Raw genomic sequence first — 12,462 nt, 5'->3', positions numbered from 1 at the left:
GACCTTGGTGGTGACTCTGAACTAAATGTAAGGGTTCAGCAATAAAGAAACAAGGAAGCAGATCTGTTGTCAGTGGACTCCATGAGGGTCCATGGATCCTAAAAAGCTGGAAACGACCACTGACCTTAGTGGATGGATTATTTAGATTGGATACAGCCCTTCTTTTCATGTTTATATTTAATCCAATTTTCAGTATAAGATTTCAGTGTATGAAGTGTCAGTTGCACCACTACATGCAGAAACCTGCACAGATCTAGCTGACTGCAAAGGTCTGTGGCCTCTGCCGTTCTGCAAAGACAGAGGAAGATGAAACTTGGGCCATCAATAAAGAAAGGTAAAAAACATTTGTTTCTTCAGTGCCTATAGAAACAGTAGGTAGCTGTTAAATCAAATTGGAGTGTGTTAAAAATACAGGCCTTTCTGTGGTCCTTAGTCTAGGGCTGTTATAATAAGGCTTGTTTTCTCCTCATTAGAACAATCATTTACTCTTCACATTCAGGAAGATAAATGTTCTCAAGGCACATAACGGATATCAGTAAAGATAAATTACAAAGGCCACCAGCCAAATTCATGCTACTGTGAGGAATGCATCATAAATCGTTGCAGCAGACATGTCTCCTCTAGAAGCAATGTTAACATACACCTGCTCCCTGAGTGAGATTCAGTGCATGTTCTGCTTCTGCAAAGAATGAGAATCATCTATTCAGGAGAGCAGCAGCCAGGAGTGGTGCCCCATTCAGGAAAGCACTTAATCACTTACTTAATTCTTGCTCTACCCAAGAGGCACTTAAGGACACAAACTTCAGTTCAAGCCTTATTTATTAGTATCCTTTCTGGCATATCCTTGTATGCCATTACATTATTCTACTGCGTGCATCAAACCAATGGTGGAGAAAGGGATGTCTTCTGGGTGCCTTGGATTACAGAGCACACTTCCATCTGCGAGCACTCCATGGTATCTGGCAGCTCAGCGTGCTTCCCCATATGCCGCATTGCAGAAACTTTCCTTGCTGCCCCATAATAACCATCAACTGTCCCAAACTGCTGACCTATTAACCAAACAAACTCTGCTAAATATTGCCATGTGTAAGTGTACTATTATTTTTCTAATTGCTAAAAACATGTCCTTCCTGCATTCAATAGCCTTTAGAAGAGATTGTTAACATCTGGGTATTTAGCACAATAGAGGCTTTAAACTTAAAGGAACATTGTCCAGGGTAGCCAGTGAATTGGGCCATATGTATTTCTTTACAGATGATTTTTTTTCATGTTATCCATGTTACATTTGAAGCTGTAAGTCAATGACTCTCAGGGGGATTTAGTCTGCAGACAGCTTAGTTCATTATACAAAGAATAGACCTGAGGGAAGATGGATGTAACCTCAGACAGGTGAAAAGGGACTTGGGACATCTGCTCTTCGACCAGATGCACCGCCTTGTCCAAGGGGAGTGAAGTGTGGGGCAGAAGAAAACAAAGCCTTGTCATTTTCTGATGTAGTTTTATGGGATAGCAGAAAGCCTTATGAACAAAAAGCATTGCCAGTTTTGTAGGGACTATTGTGTGAAGGGTACTCTAGACTACGTTTTGCCTGTGGCTGCAGTGGTGAGGAAGTCCATTTTATATATAGCCAAAATAATTGTGAAAACTTAATTTTATTTTCCACCATTAATTACAAGAGGCTTTTTCCTCCTGCTTTTTGCTTGCCTTGGAGAACAAGCCAGTTTTATTCTTCTTTCTAGCAGGCTTCAGATCCTGCAGTTGTGAACTGGTTTGCTGTTACAGCTTTTGTATTTTAAGCATGAAAAACAAATGTCTTGACCCAGTACTGTAGGAGAGAAAGAGATTTCTTTGGTATTTGAGCTATAAAGATGGCAAATTTCTTCTCATGTTGTATTTTGTAAAACTTTGTTTTTACAAAAATACCTCATCTTAAGTCAGGCTGTCTGTTTAGTCGCATCAGTTCTTTTCGGCCAATAAAGTCTATTGCATCAGTGGCAGTTTAGGTATTCCAAAATAAAATGATTATAAATCTATTCTCCATACTGCCTCACTAGAAAGCCTAGAATCTTAGGGATAAATTACTCTCCATTTCTTTACCTTGCTATCCGAGTGAGTTGAAACAGAGCTATCGTCACGATCAGGAATCAGGCTTTCACAGAAGAAACTGAATTCTATGACTTTCAGTGCCAGCATATCTCTTTCACTGTATCACCACTGCAGCATCATCACACTTTCCAGCTGCCTGCTTGCACGGATGCTAGGAAATCACAGATAGAAGAATGCTGACACTCCTTGTGATGCAGCTGCATGTGGATGGCAGAGATCTGCCCAGGAGACAGTGCTGCGAGGAGCTGCCCATCCCAAAACTCAGAGCTGCCAGGGGATCTTTGATCCTCCAAAAACACAAAGTGCAATTGATTCTTTTTGGTTACAGGCATGACTGTTGTTACTTCTTCTGAGCAGGATAAGGGTGGTCCAGATGTCCATGACAGATTTTTGCATAAGCAATTTGCATTTTTGTTTTTCTAGCTGTTTGCTCTTCTTCACTGGCTTAAAGAAAGCTGTTCATACACAGTCACTGTTGTTGAAATCACTGCCATAAAAAAGGAGTTGCTTCAGCTTTTAGCCTTTGGTAGTGTATTGGATCTCCAGGTGCTAGTGGGGAAAACAGAAAAAAAATTGGTTCTTATTATTCATCTTTGTAAGGCTTCTAAGTGCAGGACAACTGAATACAACAGCCTTCATAAATCTCCCCGTTGAGCCTTTGAGAGAAAACATATGCAAAATTATTTACCCTTCAAAGCAACTCCAGTATATGAAGTCACAGAGCCACAGGCAGGTTAGTGTCAGATAATTGTAGTAATGAACAATACATTAATACATATCATCATAAGTATGGTTAGAATTTGAATATCTCAGGTTGTCATCTTTGAGTTCCTTCTTTCCTTTTTCACAGAAGGAATCATGAAATGCTGAGTTTACAAATATTAGCCCACCTTCTGGCCGTTCCAAAGCCAAGGCTCCCTGAGTTCGGTGGGAAGTGTGCTTCAGCCTTTCACTACAGACCACAGCCCCTGTGGGCTCCAGTCATCCCTGTGCATATGTGAGACACTTGTTTCTCAATAACCAATATAAGCAAAAACAGTTTCTAAGTCACTTCTTAGTTTAGTTCGGGAATATCAAAGGTAAGTTTTCATTCTCATACTTCTTGATTAATGCATTGAACATCAACTTTTTTTTTGTCCATTTCAAACTTCAGTCATGGAGAAATGACCCCTCCATTGGGCATTTTAATCATGTTTCTATGTTTTTAAAGGAAATTAAATATTAATTGCTGCTAGGTAAATTCATCTAAAACAATGATTTTCAACTCATCCCACAAACAGTAAGAAAATAAAGATAATTGTGGGGCATTTCCTGCCAAAGAAAGAGAATAAGGACTTTTTTCCCCAAATAATATTTTTTTTAAATAAAGTATTTTTAAAGATTACTGTTATTGTATATTTTTAAATGTCAGTTACTTTCAAATGGCCAGCTGAGCGGACTGCAGTAATTGTTAGCAAAATATTTCTCTCCCCGTCTCAGAGGTGACTTGTAAGAACTATGACTTTGCTTAAGGAGAGATTAAAACGTAGGAAGAAATTGCCATTGTGAATTCAATAGCAGTCTGAAAATATAAATCCCAGCTGCACTAGTGGACTCAGCATCTGTGCAGCTTGTGTCCATTGAAGGACATAATCAAACAGTGGATATAGCATGGTCTGTTATTGACTTGCATGGCAAGACCATCAATTTAGGTATCTAACCACTTGTACTTGCCCTCTCATTATACACTGGGGCTGATCTTCAAACATTCTGACTACACCATCCTACGAAGCTGGGAGTTTCAAAAGATGTTGCAAGCTGGCTACCCTGAAATCAAGACAACCCAAAACACACACAAATTGGGACTCAAACATCTGCATTTCCAATAGTATTACCCACAACCATTCAGATTTTAGAATTGAGCTCTTATATTGCCAAAGATTAAAACCTTAAAAACGGCTTTAGACTAAAAATTTCAGTAAGATTTACTACTGAAAACTGCTCTGTAAGCAGCAAGCAAAATGCTCATGGTTTCAAATACAATTTTTTCTATTTTTTGATGAAAGAATTGGCATCATCTGTGAAGCAAAAAAAAAAAAAAGATCATGATGCCTTCTACATCAGTGCAATCATAAAAGAAAAAAATAGTGAAAAAAATATCTCTATTATATAATCCACATATTAACAGGTGGAAAAACAGCAACATAATTTAGTTTTCGACACAGAAATGTCTTCCTCGGAGCCAAGCAAATTCACTGTGGTGTTTAATCTGAACAGCTGCCAATATTCTGTCTGTAATGGAAATCCAGTGGAAACTTTGGGGGAGAAAGAATTAAAGAGAAATGCCACTTTCAGCGCAGGAGTTTTGTCTAAATACATTCCATAGGGGCTAGCAGGGCACAGTGTTAGGGACGGGTCCCTGACCAACAGGAGCATTGCCTGGCAGAGGGCTGCATTGGTTTGCATTTGGGAAAGTCTGCCAGAGTACGACGGTAGCTGACATCCTGTGTACCTCTACCAGATAGGAAAGAAATGGCCCTTATCAGTTCAGTCTCTAGCACAAACAAAAGTAATGTCCCAGGCCCTGACAACTACAGGTCATCCAGACGTTGGCTCCCTGAGCTCGTGGGCTCTCATACACACACAGATGCAGCATACACAGCTGCATACATGTGGTGCTACTGCTCTGCCAACCTTCTGGACCAAACAGTTCAGTGATGCTCTGCAGCCACCCCGTCATGCAGTCTTTGAAGCTGATGCTAGTTTCTCTGTCTCTGGAAATGATCAGAGGATTCACCCAGAGGTTCAGAGAGGTTCCCATTTTGAGGAACCACTGGATTTCGATAAAAAGTTCTTAGTTCTTAGTTCTTAGTCTTAGGACTAAAGTAAAGCCCAAGATTTTCAAAGAAGGCAGGGAGCTAAGCTCCCACTGTCACTGAATTTTAGTCATATTTCTAGTCCTTAGGCTCTTTTAAAATCCCAGCTTTAATGTGGTCCTTCATGCTAGACTAGGAAGCTTGATTCCAAGTAACAATTAAAATCCCTCTAATCTCAAGAAAAAATAAATTAAACTAGAGTTCCCTTTATAATGATTATACCACAGCTACTAAAATTGAAGACTCCTTATAGAAATGACTGTCCATTTTTATTGTTAAGGTTATGCACTCAACACACTGTCTCACTCTGAAGCTGCTGAGTGGGGTAAATATAACGTTAAACACATTAACAATGAAGTTTTCTGTCTAATCAAGCTGTCTGTTACTGCAGCAAATGTACTGATTTTAGTGGAGTGCCAAGATAAGTAAGAAACTGAAAGTAATCTGAACATTCCTCTAACTGCCTGTTAATGGTGGACTTTCTTTCATTTTCTCCTTTGAAAACATTCCAAGAGTGTTCAGAACGTGAGTAAAATATCTTCTTAAACATTACCTAAGAATGACTTTTATGTTGATTGGTTTGAATGAAAACTATTTTTAAAAAATCCTAAACATTTCTGCAGCCTTTCCTTTTTAAAGATCACAAAAAAATTCTGGAACTCACTTCTTTATTTGTGTCAATAGATGTGCTGTTGGGTTACTGGAGACTGAACAGACAGCCATCTTTTTCTTTCGATATAAAACAAGAAAAAAATAGGAAGATGAATGAAAATACACAAGAGGAAAACGGATGAAAGAAGTCAGTCAGGGAGTGAGATAATAATAACACAGAATGCCTCTGATACCATACATAGCCCACTCTTTTTTTCTCTCCTCGTGGCCGGCATTGCCCTCCAGTTGTGTTTTGGTGCCCATGAGCTGCAGGCTGTGAGGCCTCAAATCTTACAGCCTCCGTGGGCTCAGCCTGGCCTCTGAGATGTGCCCACCCTGAGAAGAGCAGAGCTCAGCACAAACCCATACAGCCTGCCCACGATACAGGCGTGTGGGTTCCTGGTGGCTGGTAGCTGAGTGCCTGCGGTCAGAGGAAAATGGGCCAGGAGAGTTCTCCTGTGTCCCTTTTGCTCCTATCTGCCACATTGCCTGCAGATAATTTTAACATGCAAACCTTAGGGCAGCTGCAGCCCGCAGTGTGAATGGTTTCCAGAGCTTGGCTTCACACAGCTTCTTCCTTCGAGTTTGTTTTTATAAAAAGGAAAAATTTCCCTGTGGAGAGTAATTTCATTGCATTTCTTTGTGAAGAGCATTTCACCTATGGTTTGCAGTAAATTGAGAGGCCAGGAAAGAAATTCCATATAGTGGTGCTGAGGATATTCTCAGCACAGTATGAGCGGATAAGAACCAAAGCTGATAAGCCACAGCCAGGGAAGTTCTGCTGTGTGCTTTCACATGGAACGACCGAACCATGGGGAGTTTGAATAAATTGTTCAACATCACCCAAAGAAGAGAAAAGTAGAAAAAGTAGAAAAGAGGGAAGTTTAGGTGATCCAGCACCGGGCTGCAGGGCAGGAGGAGCCCAGGCTGCATTGTGGTTTTAGGAAAAGCCAGGTTTGAATCTCCTGCTGATGAGTGCAGCTGCAATACAGACACCAAGCAGCTGCACTCACACAGAAGCAGGTACTCAGTAATGTGTCCTAAATTACGTACCATCTCTGTTTCTTAGTGCATTTCATAAAGCGAAGTGAAGCATAGTCTTCTGACTACACAGACAGCACATAGCAATTCATGCTGTGTAGAGACCCAAGTAGTGCCCCCTGCACATCTCAGTGAGGCTGAAGGAATACTCCCAAACACTGATGTAGAACTTTTCACCTTCATGGAGTAAACATATTTTTCCATATAGATAGCTTAGTCTGACCCTGGCTACTGAAATAATCCACTGTTTTTTCAATAAGCATTCTGTTTCTATTTATGTTTACGTAATAGAGAAGGATAGAGAAAAATTTCTGGTTGCTTTTTTTTTCTGCATTAGAAGAATTTAAATAATCAATATTTCAAAATAAAACTAAAATCCAGAGAACTCAGTCTGTGAATATCCTTTAGCTGAAAATCTTTATTTTGTTGGATATTCTTTACTTGCTGCAGAACCCCTTTGTATGGGAACTGTTGATCACGGCCTGAACCTCTGGTTGACCACTTGAGGCAAGCAATGAGTCAGCCACAGGAGCACAGGTGAAGGCAATTCTCCTGTGCTACTGGAAGGGATGGAGCCTGGCTGCACCTCTCCTAGACCCCACTTAAGTGCTCACTGCCATGGGGGGTGGATCTCTTTTGGAGATTGCTTCTTGTGGAGTTTGTTGTGAGCCTACAATACTAGTGAGCTTTTTTTGTTTATTGTCTTTCTACTGTGATAACCCTACTTAGCCTAACCTCTGTACACTTATTGATTGTACACCCTTTAACACCTTTTGTCTGATTAATTAAGCCATGTGGATAGATGACTGTTAAGGTGAACTCAGGCTTGTAGTGACTTGGAGTATGTCGGAGAACAGAACGAGTCATTCTCATGACTTAGATCTAGGGGAGTTCACTTTTCATAGACTACCAGAACTAAACACAGAGCATTATTCCACACCTTTGTAATGTAGAGCATCAGTAAGTGACACTGTGTCTGCACTGTTTTGATGATATAAAATAGTAAAAATGCAACATATGTCCAATCTGCTGACCCGAGCGGGAGGCAGCTGCCCCTGAAGGAGTGCAGAAGGCAGAGAAGCTTTTTTGTGGGCTGCTGGAAACAGAGCAAAGGCCTTGGACGTGGCTCCTTGGCTCTTTGTAATGCCTTTTTATCCACCCCTTACAGAGATGCAGCTTTAGAGAAGATTTTAAGCATTTCTTAAAGAGCAAATGCCTTTAAAGGACACTGAAAAATTTCGCCTCTGTCAAGTTCAGACCCATCTTGATAACAAAGTTCCATTCCTGGTTTGCATCTAAAGCTCCATTCCTGGTTTGCATCTATAACTGCCTATGCATCCATCCTCTCCTTTGCTGTCCTGTCTATGTACATATAAGGATGCTTGGCACAGGAATGGCTTCTTATTCTAAATCTGTGAAATACTTTGCACAGCAGAGCTCCTATTCTCCTTTGATTCTTCATCTTAAGAACGATGAGCAGAGCAGCCACTGATGTCAGTGCTGAGCTGGCTGAACTTGGGCAGCTTCATAGCTGATAACCCAGTCATCAGAAGGAGAGATGGTGAGAATATTTCACAGGAACCTCTAACAGGCCATAAAAGTGGTAAGACTTGAATGCTGAAGCAACGAAAAGCTCTCTGTCTCCTAACATACTGATGAATAAGAAAATGGAAGGGATGGCAAGAAAAAGTCAGGAATTAAATAAGAAGCATTTGTAGTCATCTTCAGCACTTATTTTTCCTTTCTCACATGTTTAGCCAGGTGAGAACTTTAGGCAGGTTTCCTCCAGTGACAGCTATTATTTTTTGCTGAATTTTATAATGTAGAAGTCATTCTTTCACATTAGTGTGTGAGGCATCTTTGTGTATGCATTCATGAAAGCTGAAAACAAAAGTGGATTCCAAAGATGAAATCTTATCCAAAATTGCTATATTACTCTAATGTTATCCAATTATTGAAAAAACAATGTTTAATTTGGAAAGAGGAGGTACCAGTTATAATGATGAGTTATGGGGATCTAATTACAGGGCAAGATTCTTGTTTAAAATGGTATTAAATAGCGTGTGAGTGAAAGTTCTTAGAATTTAATAACTTGGTCTTCCTGCATTTTTCAGTTCTAGTTATTGAGAAAAGTGATCTCTTTTCTTCATGGACGTAAGACCAGAGAGTGCCAGCGAGTTAGGGAATGGAAATAAAAATGAAAGGACAAGAATGTGGAATGGCAGGGGAGCCACTGTCATCCTAAATAAACCACAGGAAAGAAAAATGCAATTGCACTTACTCTGCTCTGTTTTCAAGAACACTCTTTGTTCCTAGAAACTTTCCATTCGCGTATCAGTTAATCCACTGAGTAAACCACCTAGCAATAAACAGTACAGCTTTTGTGGCAAGAATACTCCAGCCAAAACATCTGTCCTGTAGAAACCCCTGAGCAGGCTGCTTTGCTCCCCTCCTTCTGGCAATGGTGCCAGAGAACAACAGCGCATCATTGCCAGTCCCCTGGGTGTGCCAACACCGGCAGAATCAGTTTGAGATAGTGATGTAATTTTTAACTGCCTTACATTGCACTTGCTACTTTGTGCAGAGCTTTCTTGGGCAAACAGCAAACCTTGAAGGGATGTGCCAGAGTCAGCGCAAGCTGTAAGCTCCCTGTGCAGCAGAGAATCGTATCCTCTTTAAAATGCAGCCCTCACAGGTCTGCATGACGGAGATAGGAGAAGGCAGTGCAGTGTTTGTGTCAGCTATGACAGAAGTGTGATAAATGTGTTGTCAGAGTCCTACGGCTCTATCTGTTTGCTGTCTGGTGGTTTCATGATTCAAGATCAGTTTATGAGTTTCTTCTGGAACCAGATGGTTGCAAGGCAACAAAGCTAATGCCAGCTACATATAAATGTCAAATGTTGACAGCATTATATGTCAACATACACAGAGTGTGCAGCCAGCAGCTCTGCAGAGCATACAGCCAGAGATAGGCACTGGGTCTTATTTAACCAAAGAAATTCAGAATTCAGGAATATTCTGATTCTAGTGGTGATACTTGCAAAAATAAATCAGCTCCTTATAACAAAATATGACCAGGTCTCAATGTCATGAGATAGTCCGCAGTATATGGCATGGAAGTGAGTTCTGTCAGATTTAATTACTTCTTTCTTGCAGCTTTAAACAGAGCTGGCTTCAACATGAAGGCAGCTCCTTATTAAAAACAAAATTTAAAAGATGAGATTACTAACCATGAGGAATTTACCAACAGAGACAGCATCTAATCCTGTGCAATATCCTGTGCAATCATGCAGTATCTGTGATATCTGCTACATTCCAGAGAATTATTTTTTGGCATTAATTGGACTTATATAAACTAGTCAGACAGAACCTAACTGCAAGACCTTTGCAGTGTTGGAAAGCATACTTCAGTAGGTTATATTGGCAGATAAGATGTGCTACTTTATTCTGGATCAAAATTATCTATCCAGTAGTTGTGGCATTTAATGCCAAATCCCACTGAAACAAATCTAAAACATTCCATAGACTTGAGTGGGGCCAGATTTTGGACTTTGGCTATTTTCTCTGTGTTCTGGCAGAGATTAATGTAATTTTATAATGAATTATTCAAAATCTTTCCAAACAAATTCAGTAGTAAAAGGATTTCCCCCCTGTCAGAAATGAGGTATTTATGCGACTATATGATAAGTACTAGCTTTTATAATAAAGTCTGGCTATATTTCCTTTTGAGCTGCACTTCATTCATATGCTGGACATCCAGGAAACATTTGAATCAAGTTAGTACCAGACAGCACAAAGGCTGAAATGTGGTTATCATCATGTCATGCACAAGGCAAAGGCTCAGGCATAATCCACTCCCTGCAGAATGTTCCCATCAATATTATGGGTGTGAGAAGGAGCCTGCAGCCATCTGGCCTTTATTAGCTGTGTTTTCATGCATGATATACACGAAGAAGAAGTCTACGAGACAGTCGGTTATAGTCGAAGATTTGCACCAAACGCCCAGTCCCTGGATAAGTGATCCCAGGAAACTACCTGCTAATGAATGTAATGTGGCATTTTGCACCAATGATGCTGTTAAAGTAATAAGTTTTAAAATGTCGTTTATGATCATCTACCTTTTAGAAATTTAGATAATACGTGCCATCCGTTGCAGAGTCTTTATAATCATTTGTTCTTCTCTGCAAGTCTTAGCAAGAGCAAGTCTTTTGGTAAAGTCTGTGTGTCATTCTAAAATTTGTTTCTCACAAGTAGTTGCTAAGTTGTTGTCCTCCCAACATAACAAATTTTATTGCTGTCAGTTGCAACCACACAACAGAGTAATGCACTTATATCCCATGAAAGTCCGCAGCATACAGCTCTGGTCACCGTTATGAACGTTTTGAGGTGAAGTGCTGCCTCATACATGTTGTTGAACAGTCCAGCCAGGGAACCAGGTCCTTTACATGGATGCTGGACTCCTCCATTTCAAAAACTGAAGCTACGATGGATCAAAATCCATTTTTGCCTTGACCTTACAAGATCCCTGCGTGCCAAATTCCTACTTACCTCAGCAGACAGTGGCGTCTGTGAGGTTACAAGTCAGAGGCTGGGGTTTTGCTGCAGGAAGCATTAAGGGACATCCTGACATCCTAAGACACACCCCAAGAAGACTTCTAGGGTCTTAATGAGAATTTGGCATGGTCTGCATCAGTGGTTGGAGAGGCTGTGGAGATTTATGTGGAGCCCTCAGAGAACAGGCAGTCACTCCATCATGGTTGTTCTCAGGGTTTGTTCTCAGTGGTGGTTTGCACAGCGTGTGGGGAAATCGCTACCAAATCCATCAGCACATCCTGCAAAACCTGGCTCCAGCCCCAGAGGGGCAGCCCTGGGGCTGTAATTACAGGGTAAGTGTGGTCCTGGCTCCCCCTGGACTAAGTATGAGCTTGTGAACATGGGTCAGAACATAACATTTTTCTCAGGATTTTGGATACTGCAGTTCTTACTAAAAAAGTACCTATTCTAACATTGACGTGTAACATAAATCAGAACAAATCCAACTGAGACTTTTAAAACAAAGCTGCTTTTTCTTTCCAAACTGAAACATTTTGATGTGACTGAAATGAAACAGTGAAAAGAACAACTTTTATCGACTATTGTAAATAAAATTTCACTACAACCAATGTGATTCTGCAAAAGGTTTCTAAATTGTTTTCCCTTGCTGCTCTCACAACCTTGATTTGTCAACATTTATTATCTATATTTTCATACTAGGAAGACTAGGTTGTTTCCTACTGTTGCTGAGCTCACTGTAACTTTGAATTTCCTATCAAGGCTGTGCTTTTGAGTTGGCTGCTGCCATTTCCATGGTTAGAACAGGAGAGGGAGAAGGCAGACTTTGGTCTTCAGTGTGGTTTGGGTTCATTATCTCCAGCTTCATATTCTTGGCTGTGAAATAGGAGACAATGCATGCAACTTGATCCATCCAGATGTGAGATTTCCTTTGAGTTATTCAGCTGGGAAATCTAGAAGATAGGATGATTTTTTGTATCAGTTACCCTGATGCAATTGGAGGCTTTTCTACCAAAAAAAAAAAAAAAAACAGTCTGCAGACCCACAAAGAGCATCCTGTTGGTGTGCACTCAACAGGTGTGTGTACTAAGTTGCTCCTGCAGTATTACTGCAACATCCCTGAGGAGTATGATCTGGACCAGATGGAACAGTGGTGTCTTCTAGAAGCAGAACTTGTTCCAGGACACTGAAAGCAAAAAGAAGCTCCTGTGCTTACCAAGAAGGAAACTGTCTGTCTGGAAGTTTCTGTTTCTTCCTC

The sequence above is a fragment of the Meleagris gallopavo genome, chromosome 22, assembly GCF_000146605.3.
Source record: "Meleagris gallopavo isolate NT-WF06-2002-E0010 breed Aviagen turkey brand Nicholas breeding stock chromosome 22, Turkey_5.1, whole genome shotgun sequence".
NCBI classification, from domain to species: domain Eukaryota; kingdom Metazoa; phylum Chordata; class Aves; order Galliformes; family Phasianidae; genus Meleagris; species Meleagris gallopavo.
This window is presented reverse-complemented; position numbering follows the sequence as displayed.